This window comes from Chlorocebus sabaeus, chromosome 1 (genome assembly GCF_047675955.1).
Source record: "Chlorocebus sabaeus isolate Y175 chromosome 1, mChlSab1.0.hap1, whole genome shotgun sequence".
In the NCBI taxonomy this organism is placed as follows: Eukaryota; Metazoa; Chordata; class Mammalia; order Primates; family Cercopithecidae; genus Chlorocebus; species Chlorocebus sabaeus.
This window is the reverse complement of record NC_132904.1, coordinates 78252688-78274923: the sequence shown is the minus strand read 5'-3', so window position 1 is coordinate 78274923 and position 22236 is coordinate 78252688. Positions and strand designations below refer to the sequence as shown.

Below are 22236 nucleotides of genomic sequence, written 5' to 3'. Positions count from 1 at the left end.
AGCCAGTGTCCCCACACAGAATTTATTTTACAATTGATTTTTTATAAACCTTCCACAACTGTTTAAACCTTTAGCTTTATTCCATTTAACTTAAAACAAGTTTTTAACCCTTTAGCCAAAAAAATTATATTCTCATGCCTTCTTATAATCTTTTACCAAAAGCACATTCTACTTTCCTTATACACCTTACATGTAAAACTGTTTCTTTAATAATCTTAATTACATGTTGCAATGTTAACTTTTAGTGACTTTTATTTTTAGTGAAAACCTTCGTAAGTACGGGATTTTAATTGTGTACTAGGTGTGGGGCCTAGCCTAGGACACACCAGGCAGAAGTGCAGATAAGGGCTGACACTCCAGCATAGCTAGGGGCATGGCTAACTTCACGTGTCCCCAGGCCTTACCTTACTTAAAAGCAGGCAAGTTGTACAGTAAGCATCATAGTGGCGTTTTATGAAGCATTTAGGAGGCCTAACAACCTTCAAATTGTACATTTCTTACATAAATTCCCTTTCACAAATCCTTTCATGACTTACACAGATCATCTGAGACAATTTTGGCTTTTTGACTTGCCCTAAAAATTCCGCCTTTTAAACAAGCAGTCATTTTATTTCAAGACAAGAATTTACCATACAAGATTCTTTCTTAGATAAAATCTTTCTTTATAATTTTCTTTATATAGCTAGGGGGCATGGCTAATTCCACATGTCCGCAGGTCTTATCTAGAATCTAATGGCTTTAAGGTAGGTAAATTGAACAATTTTCAAAAGTCAAAGAAACAGTTTGACTTTAAAGCATTTTGCAAATTTGATATTTGACCTTAATTTAAACCAAATGCCTACGTTTTTAAGACATTTTATTTTACCATTTTATTTATTTTTTTAAGTAAATAAAAAATTTTATTTTATTTATTTTATTTTTATTTTATTTAAAATAAGACATTTATTTTAAAACTAAAAAAATTTAGTTTTAATTTTTAAAACTCTGTATTTCCAAAAGATTAGTAAAGTCATGTAAACAAAAAGGCATTATTAAAGTTTCTATTTTTCTGACAAAATATTTTAAGGGCTTATTTCTTTAAGCCAATTAATTAGACCTTTTTATATATAAACATACAACACATATAAATACACAGACAGAAGATTTAGCACTTTTAAGATTTTTCATTTGCCAGTTTATTGATTGGATTACTGGCTTCAGCGTGCAGCCCATGGAGGAACAGGACCAGGAAAGCATGCGTTTCTGGGCAAAATAAGCAGTGAATAAGCATCTGAAGGCAAAGACAGATCCCTGAAATTAAGGGTGCTATTTTTACTGGTTCTTGGTTCCCCAAAGGAGGTAAATACTGCAGGAGAAGACAGTGCAGTGATTTTACTTTGCATTTTATTGCAAGGCAACCCAAAGCCAATCAGCCCATTTTGTAATCAGTCCATCATTCATGGGAATCTCATCTCCCAGTGGGAGGTGGGGATGTTTTCTTATTCCCAGGAGGCCAAGAGCATGCTTCTTTGATCCAAGTGTGCAAAGAGTCAAGTATCCCTCCATAACGACTCCATCTCTCAAAGCGTATTTCCTACCTAGTTATTACACAGTAAAGCTCTTTTATAATGCAAAGTAATTTCTGATATCCTCAAAAACATAATCCAAAACAGAACAGAGCCTTTGATTTTGAGAGGGATCTGTTTACTTTTAACACCTGGGGTTTCATGAGGAAAACAGGTTTTCTTTTCCCAAAATGGGGTCTGTGGCACCTCCTCTGTTTTTCCCAAGGAGATCCAGGCTACTAGAAGTTATCTTAGGGCCTCTCATGTGTGCATTAAGATTAGTAAGAAAAATAAAAGAGAGAGAGAAAAAAAATTTAGTTTACTGAGAAGAAATTTTTTTTTCAGAAAAACAAGTTCAAAGAAGAGAAAAACATAAAGGCCTTTTAAATATATCTACAGCTTGTTTATCCACTTTTAATTAAGCTGACTTTTAATCATAGTGCTTTTTAAAAAAGAAATTCTTTCATATCTCTTATTACCGGATTTTAGTCATGCCAAGCAGCCAATATTTCTATCTTCTAAGCTTTACCAAAGGTAACCTCCTAGGTGCTTAGAGAAAGGAAAATTTGAGACAGTCTGCAGAGGAGAAGAGAATAGACAAGGACACGCAGTTATTAAATGACAAATGACTTTCTTCCTAGGCAGGGAATCGAACCCAGACCACCAATGTGAAGGTGCAAAATGGTAGCTACTAAGCTACAGCATAGGGGAACCTCTGTTTTCTTTCCCAGAAAGGTTCTAGAGTAGTTAATTTCGAGCTTGCAAAGGCTTTTAACTACTTAATATAATTTTTAGAGCTAACTATGACCATGAATGATAAAATTCCTGTTCCCTGGAAGGCGGAGACCAAGAGAATGTCCCGCCATATGGTTAAAAAGTTGATAGCTTTTAAAGATTAAGGTTAAAGGTTGAAGCTCCCAAGGACATAAACAAGGTGGAGACTTAATCCAGTTTTTTTGTTTGTTTCAGAGACCTGTAGCCAAGTTTACTACTGACCAGCTTGCTGGGTCGTCTTGAAAAGCAGGCTCACAGGTGTTCTAAGCCTGTGTTTTATCCTAAAGTACCCCTCAACACAGAAAAACGAATTCATAGCACAAAATACACCAGCTTAAGACTAGCCTCAGAATTCTTTTTTGCATTAATCCTAACTTTACAGAGGAGATAAACACTGATTATTTTTACCACTCATTCAGCGTTTTGCACAGAGAGAGAAGAGCCCGAAACCTGACTGGTAAGAAATTTTTACGCTTTCGCCAGCATTCCAGTCTTCTGGGTCTCATTCCCTGAGAGGCCCTAGTGATCCGGCTTGCCGTACCGTTGTCCTGGGGGCCAAAACGTATCGTAAAGGAAAATTATTATTTTTTCATTCTGGCAAGAGCAAAATAGGTGTGATTAGGCAGAGACCTTAGCCACTCTGCTTAGCACCCAATATCAAACTGGCAAGACTTAAATTTGCCCCCAGATGGGCCCCGTCATCTTTAATCCAGTCTCAGACTTGGAGTTTCAACACGTGGTCTCTGGGCAAGATGGTTGCCCTGAGTAACAGAAAAAATAAGAAAGGGAAACTAGAGAAGGAAAGTATTGCCTGTGGCAATGTAGGGAAGGCGAAATGATCAGGGAGGCCAGAGAAGGATCCACCCATTGCAGCCACAATGAAAAGCTCAGGTGGCTGCGGCTGCTGTTGTGAAGGGATTTTTTTCCAGCAATCCAATTAGCTCTCAAGTTTCCCTTTTAGGTAAGAAAAACTTCCCCATGTCCCAAGATCTTGTACATGCCTAACCCTGTCACCCGAGCCATCAGCAAAGAGTGAAAGGCAGCTGAATCCAAAGAGAATAGCAGTTAACATCTCACACTGCCGGACCTGTTTTTAACCAAGAGGGACTTTACTGAGAGGGGCCTCTAACCCCCTAAATCTTAAAAGGGACTCTCACCCTCCTAAGTTGGGTCTCTAACCCCAGGTTGGTCAAGTGTCCTTGCCTTTTATTAAGAGGAGCCTCTAACCCACTCTGTCTTAAGAGAGACTCTAACTCCCCTAAATTGGGCCTTTAACCCAATTCCATCCTTTACCTGGGTACCCCACCACTTACCCAAAGTCATCCAATCAGTGCTGCAGTCTATTTCCTTTGCATCGAGGAGTCTCCTCAGCACCTTCCCTTCTGTTGTTCGCCAGAAATATGTTATAGGACCCCAATACATACCCAAAGGTAGACGTTGAGTCAGGGTTTCTGCACTATAGTCCCTTTGTGGTCGCTAGATATATGTCACAGGAAAGAAGTCCCGATCCAGACCCCAAGGTTCTTGGATTTTGTGCAAGAAAGAATTTAGGGCGAGTCCACAGTGCAAAGTGAAAGCAAGTTTATTAAGAAAATAAAAGAATAAAAGAATGGCTGCTCCATAGAGCAGCCCTGAGGGCTGCTGGTTGCCCCTTTTTATGGCTATTTCTTGATGATATGCCAAACAAGGGGTGGATTATTCATGCCTCCCCTTTTTAGACCACATGGGGTAACTTCCTGACCTTGCCATGGCATTTGTAAACTGTCATGGTGCTCGTTGGAGTAGCAGTGAGGACAACCAGAGGACATTGTTGTTGCCATTTTGGTTTTGGTGGGTTTTGGCGGACTCCTTTGCTGTAAACTGTTTTATCAGCAAAGTCTTTGTGACCTGTATTTTGTGCTGACTTCTGTCTCAACCTGTGACTTAAAATGTCTTAACCACCTGGGAATGCAGCCCAGTAGGTTTTAGCCTAATTTTACCCAGCTCCTATTTAAAATGGAGTTACTTTAGTTCAGATGCCCCTGACACAATGACCATATTATGTATTCATGGTTTTGTTTCATTTTAGACTGATGGTTTCCAATCAATTTTTTGTTCCTCCTAGTGACTGAGTTGCGTTTTTTTTTTCTTTTGATCCTCCACTGTTATTTTTTAAAAATCCCTTACTGTTCTCCTTAAATGTAACAATAACAACAAAACAATATTTCCAATACAAAAAGAAAAATAATATGCTCAGTGTTTCCTCACGTTTTTGATATTTTGCATTACAGTGACTGGATGTAAAGTATCTGCTTGGCAAATGCAAATAAGAGGCTGGATTTGATGGGATGTTTCCTGGCAGGGTGAGGCATACCTTTAAAATGGTAAAATAGACATTCTTCTTGATTCAGGGACCTGATGTTGGATAACTGAGGAAGTACAAAGTCTTTAGCTAAGGACTTGAGGAATGAAGAAAGTTAGTAACAGAAAACCAGAAAATACCATCACTAGCTCATATACTTGTCAGTTTAAGTGTGTCTGTTTCCCTTCAGACTCTAGAGGAACGTCATTATGAGCATGGTGGGAAACTCAGGTGTTATTCTTTCTGATTTCACTGACCACCTTGGTCACCTTGGTCACATTATCTAGGTTTTCTTAGGCTTATCACAGATAAGTCAAGTATGACTGATGTGCTTTAGATTTCCTGGATTCCCCCTACTTTTTCTTTTGTTGGCAAATTAGGTACATCCTCCAACCATAGCCTTAGGTAAAAAAGAAAACTATTGAAAAGAGCATTAAAACACTTCTCCAATGTAGAGAGCCACATTAACCAGTCTATTTACCTTTTAAAATATATGAGAATAAGAGAAAAGACAGAGATTTAAGCAACCATGGCAGTTGTGACTTAGTTAACATTTCTGAGAAAATATCAATTTTCAGTGTTTAAAATTCATCATATATGTCCTATAATTTAGAGGCAAATAATAATAACCTTCCAATGCATATAGCCACTTACTATTTACAAAGAAGCTTTACAGACATTTTGTATATCTCCTCTGTAAACTTCTTGAGTTTCAGTTCTCTTTCATATAGATCATAGGTATTAAGACCTTCACAATGATAAAAATTACTGACATGATTTTTTAAAATAATAACTTTCCAATAACCACTCATGAAAATTATTATGATTTAACATTTGTGAGATGGTGCACAAAAATTAGTATTTTTAGCTAGTTACTCTTATTATCACATTCACAGAAGATTGGCAAGTACTGAAATAAATCTTATGTGTTCCACTGTGCCATGCACAAATAGGCACGTGATTTTTAAAACAAATAAAATTCAACTTATTATACCCTACCTAATAAGACCTTTTTAAATCTTAAGTCTGTAACCCAACTTAATTAGCGTAGCCAGTCAGCCACATTCTCATCAGTAAATTCAGTATGTAAGCCTTCTATGTCACCTGCACTGGCACCTATGATTTTGAATGGGATGCCACCTAACATCCTGCCAGAAGGTCTCCCTCTGGCTTGACAATGCTGCAATAACTCATTTTGCCAGCAGTGATTAAACTACAAATTCATTTAACTATACATCGTTTATTCTATATGCTTTCATTCTATTGGTAAGGATCTACCGCATGTGAAACTTTGTCAAAACTTTACTGAAACCACTCCCTCTTAAAATAATTCCTTACTAAGAGATCCAGTGTGAAAGAAAAATATATTGTTGGCATGACTTCTTGTAAACACAGGTAGGCTTCTATAATCACTACTTTCTTGAAATCTTTACAAATTCTGTGAATGCTAATCCATTCTAAAAAATTGTTATAAAGTGGGTGATAAACTTACAAATTTACTTTTTCTCATCATCAATCTTCAGGAGACTTTTCTATTCTCTTAAATAGCTACAGAGAGCAGTTTTACTGTCACACACCTGATAAACACTGTTAGCTCACATACGTGTGCTGTAACTATATTCTTATCTCTCATTGGTTTCAGTGTGGCTGGACTATATTTGTGTTTATATTTACAGTATAAATTAATTCTTTTTTGGACACAAAAGTGTGTTGTGTAATTTGGCTTCTCTTAGTTTTTATTAAAAATTATATCGACCCAAGACCGTGAACCCATCTCTTTCATATTCTTATTTTTATTGTGGGCATGTCTAGATTAGCTGCTTCTTTACTTCTAGCAGTGTTATGGGTATCAGCTCAATCTGGAATTTAGCCTTGATTTTAGATATATACATACATACATATATGTATATATACATACACATATCCATATATATGTATATATATAAAACATATATGTGTGTGTGTGTGTAATTTTGTTTAAATATTTTTATTTTAAAATCTGTGTCTGTACTATAAAATTGAATTTACTATCCGTTATAAGTCCAAATAAAGTATTTCAACTTCAGTGAAGATCATAGAATTAAAACTTCACAAAGCCTTGATATAAATACTATATTTCATAAATATAATATTATTTTATGCAAATGTGAGAGCAGTATACCACTGCTAGAACAGTAAGTTGTAAACTTGACACTTATTTGCCTCTGACATTTTGCATTTTAGTATGCTTTTTAGAATATATTTTGAGACAAAACAGAATAGGTCAGAAAAAGAAAAACAAAACAAGCATTAAAAAGTGAAATAATTGTCATCCCCAAAGAATAAAAATCATAGCATGTTGCAAATCGGTAAAAGTAATGTTTTATGAGTCTATATTGTTAACTAAAAATTATCTGAGTGAGAGGTAGCTGCTAGTTTATTTTTTTAATAAAAAGCAAACTAGTAACACTAAAGTTATGAATTACAGTATTCTAGAAAAATAAAGATAACATATAACAAGTAGATATTGTTGTCAATACTGGCATATTGGGTTGTTTGTAAAAAATATTTTATTACTGCATTTCTCCCTGTGGCTGTTCCCTGGGGACATGTGAAGAGATCTTTTTAGGCTGATGAATATTTAATTTATTTTCAGTGTAGTTTCAGTTTGCTGTAGGGAGAGACGACCCAGAATGTGGGCTAGGGAAGTATCAAAGGAGTTTGAGTAACTATTACATAAACTTAGAGAGATTGAGTACTATATGAATGTGTGAAAACAAATCTTTTTCTCTAAATCTGTCTCTTAGCCTCAGTGTTTTCTTCTTGGAAAATACACCTCAAAGCAACATAGTAAAACTGTCAACTCAAAAACTTTTCATAAGCTGTAGGAAGGATATGTTCAGTTTGATTTACATTAAATCTACTCTTTAGGGAATGCTGAAAGACCACCAATATCCTGATTTTGGTGGCCTCATACATATTTATTTTCCTTAATCCTCTAAGAGAACACCAATTAGGAGCCTTAGTTTAAGGAAACAGAAAAGGCACAAAAGGTTCTGCATGGTTCTAGCATAAGGCCTATTTCACAGGAGCAGAGAGTGAGCATGTAAGAAAAATTTCTTTCACTTCCTTTCATTTTTGTATCTCTCAGTTGTGCATAAATCCCTTGCTTGGCTAAGCTTTTGTAGAAGAAAACATTGAATAAAATAGGCAAGATTTTTAAAAATCTCAGAAGCTTAGTGAATGAATCTAAGTTCTGATTCAGAACTCAGTACTTGTATTGTCTCCCTGCAGGGGTAGAGGGAACTGAGAACAGGGTCATAATTCAGATGTATCATAGATGGTCAGAATAAAGTGTTCACACAACATTCTGAGTCACAAGCTAGGAAGTGTGGAGCTAATACGTCATATGAAAGATGGCGTCATAGAAAGGTAATGAAGAGAGTCTGCAAGTAACTCATATGACTGCCTTGCACAATTTTGATATTTGAGTTACTACTTTTTAATTTTTAAAAAAGGCATAAAAAGTGTAGTGCTTCACCTTTCATTTCTTTCCAGTTCACTGTATCTCCCCTCTTTCATTATCATCATGGTTGCCATGTGAATTCCTGACTAGCCAAAAGTGGCAGTTTTAACAGAAATCACGTTGAGAGGTGGATCTTCTTGGTTGTATCTTTTTAACTTGGTTCTTTTTGCAGTAGTTTCTGTGCTTAGCACTTCTTGAGCATTACCTATTTCATCTTCAAGCCAATCAAGGAAGATTGGGTCTATGCTGTTTTCCTTTCAGAGATGAGGACATTGAAACCCTATGAATTTATAAAAACGTTGCAAAAATCCTGATCAGAATAACACAACTTAAATGGTGACTGGTAATCAATGTAGAACCAGTATTTAAATATCTCTTTGTCCTTTGATCTATCCCCAGCACACTATTTGCTAGTAACTAAACTAAAGCTTACTCTATAGGAAGTGGAATTAAGTGAGTTCATACATCTAAGCTACTCCTAGAAATTTTTCCTAAGACTGGTGAGAGTTAGTAGAGTATGGTATTTTAATTCATTTACCTGGTTTATATCGTTTCTATGCCCAAATTGGGTGGTCTTAAGTGAGTTACTTTACCAATGTGTGTGTCCATTTTATGATTGGTAAAACAGAGATGATGATAGTGTCTTCCCCATGAAGTGGGAGTAAGAATTAATTAGGTGCACATTTACATAAAGCATGCAGAACAGTGCTTGACACAAAGCTATCACTTTCTAAATGTTAGATATAATTTTATTGTTTCCATCTCAACAATTGAAAAAAAATCATATTTGCCAGAATTTATCTTTTTTAAATTTCCTCTTGGGCTTCATGTAATTCTTTATTCTGTAGAGCATATTATGTTGACATGTGCATTCCAACTCTGGAAGGGATGCTAGAGCTACAAAGAAGACTGCAGTATCGCCTCTGGGCTCAGAGCTTGGACACAACTGACAAAACACTTGAAAAAGAATATAGTGGGTTCTGTAACAAGATAATGAATATGAGACACAAGATAATGAATATGAGACACCATGATAGTAAGTACCCATTCTACCAGAAAAAGCTTTCACAATGGTCACAACTATTCACGTTGCTTTTGTAGTAGAAACCTGCAAGGTTTAAAGGATATATGAGAGCTACCTGAGGCCCTGAAAACAGAATCACATTTTTAGAGAGACATGATAACAAATGATGTTTTTTGAGAATAGGTAGAGGATGAATGCAGGACACATAGGAAGGGTAACAAAGTATGATATTTCAAGAGGTGGACAATGCCAAAATATGGAGAAACTTCTATCCTCTATTAATAAGTCATAGTGACTTTCTACACCAGGGAGGGACATGGGACCAAAAGGTATCTCAGAGCAATAATGGACTGTGACAACAACTTAAGGGTGGCAAAGATGACAATCTTCCAAAAATGTATAATCTTCCTGCAATTAAAAGTAATTGGAATTGTTCTTATTGGAAAGAGAAAAATGTTATTATTCCCTCTACCTATGGATAACGTAGTGATTCTCTGTGTATGCTCCCAGGGATTCTCTATAGGAAAAAGAATATTAAGGGAAAATAACTTTGAAACTGACAAAGAACAAGACTCCTCCAAGGAGGTGTTACAAAATTCATCATTAGGGTTACTCAGAGCCAGTTTGTGCAAGTAATAAATTATTCTATCCTTTCTCAAGGCAAGTTACACTAATAACATTCCAACTTTATTCAGATTCTAAAAATTGGTTCTGTGAATAGTGGCACATACTCCTTCCTATGGCTATCCTATTCTCTGTGGCATGATTTTTTAAAAATATTATTAATGTTAAAATGAAGTAACATAAAATATAAAAATGTAATATATCTTAGAAGACCTAGATGACTTGAGGCTGAAAAAGTAATAGAAGATAATAAAAAATATTCCACTTTTTACATCTCTAGATTGGCTAAAACTTCCTGTTCCTTGGAAAATGGTGATATCTAGGTTGATAAATGTTTACTGGCTTATAAAATTGTCAATTACTTGCTTCTTGTATAAATGAATGAATATGAATATGTAAAGAAGACATATAAGAAAACTTTATACTTACAATCTCTCTTTTCTTCCCCTTGTCTATCTCTTTCTCCCTTGATCACACTTTCCCTATTTGACTCTGTCCTTGTCCCTAAAAAGCAAAATATTCTTACTGAGTAGAAGAAAACTTTGCTCTCAGAATTTGATTTGACTAAGAATCCTGAATCCCATTGACTTGATGTGTGACTTTGAAAAGTCACTAAAAATTCCTGGTTTTCTGTCTCCTTACCTACAAAATATAGGTAACATTTATCTTATATTTGCTCCAAATAATAAAATTATATGTTAATATGATTAATTCTCTATCTGTAATGTCAGAAATATTCAAACATTAATTGACTCTGAATCCTACCTATGTTGCTTAAATATCTAATGATTCTAGTAACTCTTCATAATTTAGATTACCTTGGAAATTCTGAATTAATGTATAATGGACTTGTTCATTAAAATTAATTGATGAATTCTGTATGTGCTTAGGCTTAAAACAGATCATTTCATAACAATGATTAGATTATATTTTCCTGGTGTCTTGAACTATAAATTCCTTAGGATAGAAATATTGTAGCCATCTTCAGATTGTCAAGACCTACAGTAAGTGCAAAATGTTTGCTGAATAAATGAAAAGAAAATTGACATACAATAGAAGAGACCATTTAGTTTTATTAAACATCAGACATTTAAGCTGCTAAATTTAATGATTGAAAAATTTTAAAAGATGATTTATTGTTTAAGTATGTTTCATCATCATACCAAAGTGATACAATTAAATCGCATCATCTCTTTCAATAATGTTTTATGAGAAATTCAGTGGCGTTTCATATGAAAATGCTTTCTTAACCATTGGAAAATTGTTTTTGTATGGTTTTAATTTTTTTTGTATTGTTTTCAGGCATGAGACCAGACCTGCTGTCAGCTCTAGCTAGGGCTACATAAGATTCAGCCCTATATAGAGATCTGAGGCCAACTTTCTGATTCATGGTGTAATGAGAAATCAAGATATGATAAAATAGGTTGAACATGACTCATTTCTAGATAATTTTAAGTTGAAAGCTAATCCTGGAAGTTCCAAAAATGTCTCTAGACGGTGGCATAGTAAATGGATTCCTACATGAATTTTTTAAAGCTATGTCCAAATTGTTCAGTGAAGTACACAGTCATCCGCATATAGAAACTAATTTGTCTTACCTCCACTCAACAAATCCACTTGATATAGTTCAATAAGTATTTTAAAATCACCTACTACATATTGATTCATGTTTTTATTTTTCCACAAGTTGGCTGTTGAGATAATGTACCTCTTTTATCTGTGTTTCAGGTTCTTATGAACAAAATGAGACAGTTGAAATAAATGAATTGTTAGGATTCTTCTCACTTCTTGTGTCCCCAAATCCTAAAAGTCTGATTGTTCTCATTACTTTGATAATGTGTTTTTATTGTTCTAATTTTTTTTAACTTTGAATCCTTTTAAATATTGTTTATCTCTTATTTTTATGATTCCTCATCAGTACAAGTCTAAGTCTAAGGTCTAAAGTCTTTGTAGCCTCCTTACTATATCCAATTTTTAAATTTATTCAGTTCCTGATTCTTTCTCATGTTAGTATCCTCATTATATTCTTTGTGAGTTACATAGGTAATGGATATGAACTGAAGTTAGTTGACCATAAGTTAAACTATTAAAAAATAATTTATAGAGCCAGAGAATATTTACAGGTAATTTAGGTCAGTAATTCTCAAACTTTAGTGTGCATCAGATATATAATACATTGTGGGTTTTATTCAAGTGTAGATAACTGGACTTCACACCTGAATTTTCTGATTCAATCGTTCTGGGTAGAGACCCCATAACTGACGTTATTAACAAGTTCTCAAGTGATGATAATGATTATGGTCATCACTTGGTCAGGGGACCATATTTTAAGAACCATTTCTCTATGTTAACTTCCTTACTAAGAAGGTATAATGGGTGGTCCACATTAACACAGCAAGTTAATATCAAGTGGGATTTAAAATCATGTTCTGAAACAATGCCTAGTCCAGTGTTCTCTTCCATTAAATTAATGCTTCTGAAGGTATATTCTGTGGAACATTACTTAGATGGAAAATACACACTCAAATCAATAATTATTAAGCAGGTATCACTGACGAATAAATTTGCAATTCCATTTGATCAGAATGCCTGTTTCTTCATATCTAAATATTATAATTTAGCAAGCCTTTACCAAGTCTTCCATTGCTATTTCAAAAAAAAAATGTTTCCTTTGATAATTTTCTTTTTACTTTTGTTACTTTGTAATGTATTCTGCTGATATGCTTTCAAATTGATTTTAATTGCCCTTTTTCTTTACCAGTACTTCTCTCAGGTTAAAGCCACAGTTGTGAGCTGCTGAAGTTGATCTGTTTCCAACTAAGAATGCTCAGTTTTCAACACAATAGTATGTATTTGCCTCCAAGGATGCGACAACTCTTTTTGAATATGTAAATTTGGATGGAGAGGAGGCAACTAGCTCCATTTTCCTAGATAGAAAGGGAAAGAAAAGCATCCAGGATTTGGTCAAGTCAGGGAGAAAAACTTTCTGATACGTTTATAAAGCCTGGGCTGTATCATGGAAAACATGAAACTTTTGCAGGCAGATGGACCAATGCACAAATGATGTTTCCAAAATTTATTTGGTTACTATCTGGGCAAAATAGTGGAATATCTTGGACTCTCAACTTTCTCATCTGTGAAAAAGGATGTGAGTAACACTTTTTTTTTTTTTTTTTTTTTTGTGGGCTGTAGTGTGGATAGCTCTTCTGAACTCAGAAGGGGATCTGGCTCTTGTTTTCTTGCAAACTCTCCAAATAGGACTAAGACTGCAGGAGACTAAGCCACCCATTCTTCAACATCATCCCACAGGGTTAATAACATCACCTTAATACAGCAAACATACAGTAAAATGTTAATAGATGCTTTGCTTTATGCTTTAAAAGTTATCACTGGCCAGGCTCGGTGGCTCATGCCTGTAATCCCAGCACTTTGGGAGACCAAGGCGGGAGGATCACCTGAGATCAGGAGTATGAGACCAGCCTGGCCAACATGGTGAAACTCCACCTATACTAAAAATACAAAAATTAGCTGGGCATGGTGGTGGGTGCCTGTAATCTCAGCTATTCAGGAGACTAAGGCGGGAGAATCACTTGAACCCGGGAGGCAGAGATTGCAGTGAGCCTGGGAGACAAGAGTGAAACTCAGTCTCAATCAATCAATCAATCACTGAACTTAAAAAAAATCAAGACTCTGATGATAGATTACAAAAGCTGAAAATGTCACATATTTTAGGAACATAATGCCTTTTCTGTCATATAACCCCTGGTCACTCAAACATATTTTTATTTTTTCCATCCAAAATTTGGGTTGTCCCAAATTGTTAAGTAGATGATCTAATATACATTAAATATCTTAGATCAAAGGAAAATGTGGAATACCCTCTTAGAATTTGATATCTTTTTTCAATTTCATAACTTTTCAATAACCGAGGTTTTAAGATCTTCTTTAATCTTCATTCTGTTTTTCTCTTGCCTCTTCTTATATTATTCTCTAGTTACATTTCGGTACACTAGATGGCAAAATAAAGGAACTAGCATTAAATGATTGATTTAGTTACACATGGGTTTATCACAAAACTTTTACTCTCTTTGTAAAGAATGAAAGCTTGACTCTCCTCAGCCCATGTGAGTGCTTGGGTTCTAGGACATGTGTCCGATGTCTCAGTCCTGCTAAGGGGACTACTTGACTCCATAATATGGACGTCTGTGCTGGCATCTTGGCCTCTTTCTACAGTATCCACACACTTCCTCTAAACCGCGCTCCAGCACTAACAAAGAAAGACCATATCCCTACATATTTCTAAGATTACTCAAGTCTAAACACCGTAGGGAAAATATATAGAAGTAATGTCACACTGTGAGGAAAATATAATTGCTATAAAACCTTCAAAGAGCTTTTCGAATGCAGAATTAAACTGACCATGGACTCAGAGTGAAATGAGTGAAATGTCTATGATATAAATTGGACTATGTGATTCTTTCACTTGAAATCTTTCAGTGACATTGCATTGTTTTTGTGAGGGAGCCTGATTTGTTTTGGTTTTACTAATTCTTTTATGACCTGGGCTCTGTTGTGTTTCAGGTTTATATAAGACCACTTTCCCACCAACACTTAAGCTCCAACCATGGGGAGTGCCCAACATTTTCTCCTATGGCCATGGTTTCTTGCCTCTGAACCTCTGGTTCAGTTTGTAAAGACTTGCTCAAGTATCATCACCTAGTAGAAGCGTTTTTTTTTGTTGTTGTTTTGTTTTGTTTTGTTTTGTTTTGTTTTTAAACACATTTACCTGGATTAGGTACCCTAATCTCTCCTTGTTTATTCCATAGTGTGTAGCATCGCATTGTCATTGTCTCTTTACCGGTAATTCTTTTCGAATAGTATGCAAATTTCACACCTCATTCATCTCCATGTCCTCAGAGCCTGTTATATTATTTTGCAAACAGGAAATGCTGAATAAATGTTCAAAAGGAGAAAATGCCTTCAATTATTCAGCATGAATAATATTTCTTATTTTAGACTACTCTTCTTCTTATCCCTTCTAACATTTTATTTTTGGGAACTCTTCTCTCCCTCAACATCATTATTCCAAACCCCAAGTCACACTCAGTATTAAGAATGATGAATTGAATAGGCATGGTCAGTGCTAAAATCTAGCTTTGCCATTAGGCGAAGAGGCATGCCAGGAACATGCTTGTTCACAAGCAAAGTTACTATTGTTGTTGTTGTTGTTGTTTTTGTTTGTTTTTTTTTTTTGAGACGGAGTCTTGCTCTGTCACCCTGGCTGCAGTGCAGTGACCCGATATCGACTCACTGCAAGCTCCGCCTCCCAAGTTAACACCATTCTCCTGCCTCAGCGCCTGGAGTGGCTGGGACTACAGGCGCCTGCCACCACGCCCGGCTAATTTTTTTTTGTAATTTTAGTAGAGACGGGGTTTCCCTGTGTTAGCCAGGGTGCTCTCGATCTCCTGACCTCGTGATCCGCCCACCTTGGCCTCCCAAAGTGCTGGTGCTTGTAGGCGTGAACCACCGCGCCCGGCCCCAACATTATTATTCTTTTAAGAAATGATATCTGGGCTGGGTGTGGTGGCTCACACCTGTAATCCCAGCACTTTGGGAGGCCGAGATGGGTGGATCACCTGAGGTCAGGAGTTTAAGACCAGCCTGGGCAACATGGTGAAACCCCATCTCTACTAAAAATACAAAAATTAGCTGTGTGTGGTGTCGTGTGCCTGTAGTCTCAGCTACTCAAGAGACTGAGGCAGGAGAATCACTTGAGCCCGGAAGGCGGAGATTGCAGTGAGCCGAGATTGCGCCATTGTACTCCAGCCTGGGTGACAGAGAGAGACTCCATCTCAAAAAAAAAAAAAAAAAAAAAGGAAAAGAAAAGAAAAAAAAAGAAGAAAAAAGAAGTTATTTCAGACATAAACAACAAAATAGGTTTGGGGGAAAATTAGAATATTGGTTGACTTGCTTACACGTATAGTGTGGTTTTATATTACTTTCATTTTAAATTATATATAAGGGTAAAAATATATAGAGATAGAGAATCACCATAATAATTTTAAGACTTGGCATCTAGTGGCCTTAACACAGTTTTGATGTTGCTAATTTATGAGGCTGAACTAATTATTCACCCTTCTATGGCTCAGTTTGATCTTATTTAGTAAATTAGTATAATAAAATCTTACTCTCAGGGGTTTTGTGAAAAGCAATAAAACGACATGTGTGAGCAAACAGTGAGCAGTTGTTGGCATATATTAGATACTTCATAAGTGCCAGTATTGATTTCTGTCCAATTTACTTCTACTTTTGTTTCTGAAAATTAAATTTTTAGTCATAAAAATAAGATGACTTTCATGCATTCCTCAATATTCTCTCTGAGTTCATATTTAATGATGACCAGATGAATGAATTTAGAGGTGTATTTCAAGCACATCAAATAGTGACCATGAAATCTCATGTTTAAATGAATGACTTCTATGTGCACACACACACAGTATTCATAATTTGCGCTGGATTTTTAATAGACTTTAGGATATCTTGTTTACTAAGTTTGCTTTCCTAAACGAACTGGTATAGATAATGAAGCAAAACATGTATACTTGACCCCTGAACAATGTTGGACTTAAGGGTATTGACCCTTTTGCAGATGAAAACCCATGTATAACTTTCGACTCCTTCAAATCTTAACTATTAGCCTACTGTTGACCAGAAGCCTTACTGATAACATAAACAGTCAGTTAACACACATTTTCTACAAAATATGTATTATGTATTACATTCTTATAATAAAGAATACTAGAGAAAAGAAAATGTTATTAAGAAAATCATGAAAAAGAGGAAAATTTATTTACTGTTCATTAAGTGGAAGTAGATCATCATAAGGGTCTTCATCCTCATTGCCTTCACTTTAGCGGGCTGAGGAGGAGAATAAAAGAGGAGGGCTTGGTCTTGCTGTCTCAGGGGTGGCAGAGATGGAAGAAAATTAGCATATAAGTGAATTCATGCAGCTCAAAATGGTATTGTTCAAGGGTCGACTGTAGCTGAAAAATATCCCTTCTCCCCAAGGAAGTCAAGTTCATTTTCCTGCTTCTAAGGGTGTTCTTATGCAAATATTGTAATACAAACATTTAAATACAAATCTATTTTTTTAAATAAATAATAATAGCAGCCTTCAGAAATAGTCAAGTTATGGCCAGGTACGGTGGCTCATGTCTGTAATCCCACCACTTTGGGAGGCCGAGGCGAGTGGATCACGAGGTCAAGAATTCAAGACTAGTCTGGCCAAGATGGTGAAACCTCGTCTCTACTGAAAATAGAAAAATTAGCTGGGCACAGTGGCTGGTGCGTGTAATCCCAGCTACTTGGGAGGCTGCGGAAGGATAATTGTTTGAACCCAGGCAGTAGAGTTTGCAGTGAGCCAAGATCGTGCCACTGCACTCCAGTGTGGATGATAAAGTGAGACTCTGTTATCAAAAAAAAAAAAAAAAAAAAAAGAAAGAAAAAAGAAGAAAGAATAGTCAAGTTATATCTTGTTTTATCTATTTTTAATCTTTTTAAAAACATTTTCACTTAACTGACACTGTGCTTTACATACAATTTAATATGATGCCATTATTTACCCAATACAATATAGACATTATTTTCATGTCTTCAACCACTCTCATTGCTAGCCTCCTTTTAATAATTTTAAACTTTTTTTTAACTATTTCCTTGTTTAGATAAACTCCACCTAACCTTCTTCCCCTCCTCCCCTTGCTCTACATGACTAGATTAACTCCCCTAATTATATGTTTCCAAGTACTCATCCCAGTTATAGTAATATATTGTGTAATTTTGCAGTCATGATTATAATGTAACTTTATTAGTTGATGTGATAATGCTTCACTTTTCTCTCTCACCCATACGGAAACATTCCTAGTATCAGAAACTAGGCTTGTCTTCTTTGTCATTGTATCTACATAACATAGGAGAGTAATTTGCTGCTGGAAGGTTTTTTATAAGTGATTGTAAAAATATTTTATCAATCTAGGTATGCTTTACCTACATTTATATGGATGTAATTAAAATCCATTCTGTTATCTCAGGCTCGCTTAGAAGACAGAATAGTTCCGCCCTGCTTCTGTTAAGAGATGGATCTGATAGGAGGGTGACATAAGATGAAATATCTGCAACTTTGATAGTTCTCCCAGCCTAGTCCCAAGGATTGACATATGAAACCTGGAATTAAAGTGATAGTAAAAATGATAGAACTGTTCCACTAGTATTCTTATGAACATTGCTCTAGTACATTTGGTATTGATAACTTTGGTTTAGGAAAAAAAGAAGATCTAAGATTTTTAGGGATCATTATTTCTGGAGCACACAAGACTCTACCCTATTGGGTATCATAAGTATTAAAAAGAAATATGAGTGCCCAAAACTTCCATGACATGAATGATAATACAGGAAAAGGTATTTGGTGCTCTTACTGTGACTTTATACTTATTTGCTGCATAGTGTGATTTATGAAATACAAGTTACAGAACAAAGGGATTATAATTGTAAAGTCATAAAATACGTCTTCCTTGTAAGATCCAGTGAAATCAGTAGCATCAGATGTTTAGAACCTAATACCACATCTGTCATCCAATGATTTGCCTTGGAGAGGTGAGCGTGCTGGGTACCATGAGCTTTGCCATATATTAGCCATGTGGATTTGGGAAGCTCTCTGAAGGACTTTATTCACCCTATAACATGTATACAATTGCCTTTGTATTAGAAGTTGTTTTGAAGCACAAATAAGGTAATATTTCTAAGCTGTTTAACACTGCAAAAGGCTAATAGTTTGCTCTTATTTAGAAGTGAACACTTATTTAAATGCTGATTCTACCTTTTTCATGGAGGAGCTGCAGTTAGTTTTGCACTCTTGGTTTTAGTACTACTTTACATTTCTACTCATAATACTTATTTGTGGTTAAAATTATAGCTTCTGATCTGTAGAAATGATTGGGCTTCTCAAATCTCTTTAGAAGAGTAATTCATTACTCTGATTTTATTGTTTTTGTTGTTTGTTTTCAAGTTAGCCTACTTTCAGTGCTTAAATTGTTTTTTGTTTTCTCTTTAAGTATTTATTCAAAGTAAAAGAAAAGTCTTTCTGAGATATTCATTGAACATAGATGCCCTGTTACTGGAATTTCTAGGGTGAAAATAAACTTTATAAGTTCTTTTTTTTTCATTAATATAAGTGGATTCTGGTGATCTTAAGTTGAACTCAATGAGATTGAAGATAGGTGTACACTCTGTATTTTCTTAAATATTTCTGAGAAGACTGAGTGTTATATAAACTAAATGTGCCATCATTTTTGGTCAGTAATGGCTGCATAGTTGACTGCTGTGAAGCAGTTCCTCCCACTGGCACTGTGGTTAGGTTATTTTTGTTTTCACATTCTTGTCTGTGGGTTCTTAATTTCTTTTCCTTAGCTCAAGAGAAAAACCAATCGTTTTGTAGCCGAGCTGGTCTATATCTTTGTCCTATCCTCTTCTATACAATTTTTGAGAGAGAAAATCCTAGTGAGAACAGGATAGTGGTAATTGTGCTGGGTTAGGGGATTTGCTTAGCCCTGCTTTCTGGCCTCAATGACAGGATTCCAATCAGTACATTTATTCCAACTTACTACAATACTTCTTTTTATTTTAGTTTGGATGTAGTTCTAATATTCTTAACTTTGAAATCCTTAAATGTTACTGTGCAGAATCCTTGAATCCTCATATACAGGCAGCAAGCTGATAGGTCCACTCAGAGCTGTGTCCAGGATTGGGGCAAAGAGTCAAGGATTAATTATGCTCTACAATCAGCAGGTTAGTGGAAGAAGCAAATTTCCAGTTTTAAAATCCAAGATGAGGATACTCTGTTTTGTTTTGTTTTAATTATATATATGTGTGTGTGTGTGTGTATAAATTGACACATACTAAATTATTTCTAAAATATATTGTGATATTTCTATTCATGAATATAATGTGTAATGACTAAATCATGGTAATTAACATATCTATCAACTCAAATCTTTATCATTTTTTCAGGCTTATAACAAAATCCTCTCTTTTATTTGAAAATATACAATAAATTACTGTTACTGTAGTCTCCCTACAGTGTTATGGAAAATCGAACTTATTTCCTCCTATCCAGCTATAATTTTGTATTTGTTAACTAGTTTCTCCCTCTCCCGTGTGTCTTTACCCTTCTCAGCCTCTGGTAAACACTATTACACTCTACTTCTCAGACGTCAACTTTTGCAGTTTCCACATATGGGTGAGATCATGTTGTATTTAACTTTCTGTGCCTGACTTCATTCACATAATACAATGTCGTTCAGGTTCATCCGTGTTACTGCAAATGACAAGATTTCATTCTTTTTTATGGCTGAATAGTTCTCCATTGTGTATACAGACCACACTTTATTTTTCTATTCATCTGGTGATGGACATGTAGGTTGATTTCATATCTTGACTACTGTGAATAATGCTGCAATAAACATGGGAATGCAGATATCTCTTCAACATACTGGATATATATCTAGTAATGGCATTGCTGGTTCATATTGTAGGTCTGTTTTTAGCCTTTTTAGGAAACATTCATACTGTTTTCCATAACGGCTGTACGAATTTACCTTCCCACCAACAATATATGAGTTTATTTTTCTCTGCATCCTCACCCACATGATTTTTTTTTTGGTCGTCTTAATTATAGCCATTCTAACTGAAAAGAGATAATATCTTATTGTGGTTTTGATTTGCATTTTTCTTATGATTAGAGATGCTGAACATATTTTTATATACATGTTGGCCATTTTTTGTCTTCTTTGGAAAAACATTTTTTCAGATCCTTTGCCCATTTTTAAATTGTATTATTTATTTCTGGGTTTGTTTGAGTTTCTTGTGTATTCCTGACATCAGTGCCTTAATTGAATGAATAGTTTGCAAATGTGTTTTCCCATTGTATAGGCTATCTCTTCACTTTATTTATTGTTTCCTTTGCTGTGCAGAAGTCTTTTAGCTTGATGTAATCCTGTCTATTTTTGCTTTTGTTGCTTGTGCTTTTGAGGTCTTATGCAAATAAAATTGCCCAGGCCAATGTCCTGAAGTGTTTCTTCAAAGTTTTATTTTAATAGATTCACAATTTAAGATTACACATTTAATTCTCTAGTACATTTTGAGTTGATTTTTGTTTATAGTGAAAGGTGGGTATCTAGTTTCATTCTTACTACATATGGATATCTAGTTTTCCCAGACCGTTAATGAAAGAGACTGTTCTTTCCCCAATGTATATTATTGGCGATTTTATAAAAAATGAATTGGTTGTAAGTGTGTTGATTTATTTCTGGGTTCTCCATTGAGTTCCATGAGTCTATGTGTCTGGTTTTATGCCAGTTTCATGCTGTTTTGGCTACTATAGCTTTGTAGTATAATTCAAGATCAGGTAGTGTGATACCACCTTCTTTGTTCTTTTTCCTTAGGGTTCTATTAGCTATTCAAGTCATTTGTGGTTCCATACAAATTTAAATTTTTGTTTTAATTTCTGTTGATAATGTCACTGGAATTTTGATAGGGACTGCGTTGAATCTAAGATCACTTTGAGTAGTATATGTATATTGACAATAGTAATTCTTCCACTCCATAAGCATAGGATAACTTTCCATTTTTTGGTGCCCTCTTCAATTCCTTTTACCAGAAATCTACAAAGATTTCTTTGTAGAAATCTTTCACTTCTTTGGCTAAATTTATTCCTAGATATTTCTCCTTGTTGTAGCTATTATAAACATAACTACTTTCTTGATTTATTTTTCAGATTGATCGTGGTTAGTATATATCAATGCTGCTGATTTTTGTATGTTGATTTTGAATACTGCAACTTTACTGAATTCCTTTAGTAGTTTTAAGCATTTTTTAGTGGAGTCTAGATTTTTCTTAGTATAGTATCATATCATCTGCAAACAAACTCGACTTTTGTGTTTCTAGTTTGGATACCTTTTATTTCCTTCTCTTTCCTAATTGCTCTGGCTAGGACTTCCATTATTACATTGAACAGAAGTAGTGAAAGTGGACATCTTTGTCTTGTCTTAGATTTTAGAGGAAAGGCTTTTTAATTTTCCCTATTAAGTATGAAATTAGTCGTGGGATTTTGTTTGTTCATTTGTTATTTATTACTTACTTATTTATTTATTTTGAGACAGAGTCTCAGTCACCCAGGCTGGGGTGCAGTGGCACAATCTTGGCTCACTGCAACCTCCACCTACCAGGTTCAAGCAATTCTTGTGCCTCAGCCTCCCAAGTAGTTGAAATTACAGGTCCATGCCACCATGCCCATCTAAGTTTTGTGTTTTTAGTAGAGATGAGTTTTCAGCATGTTGGCCAGCTGGTTTCAAACTCCTGACCTCAAGTGATC

The 22236-nt window shown here is 35.2% G+C and overlaps 1 protein-coding gene across 3 annotated transcripts in view; it reads left to right on the top strand.

Moving 5' to 3' along the window:
• The window catches only part of TENM4 (teneurin transmembrane protein 4), a 3083677-nt gene that overhangs the window by 9577 nt on the left and 3051864 nt on the right, over nucleotides 1-22236 (top strand). The gene's annotated exons all lie outside the window — the stretch shown is intronic.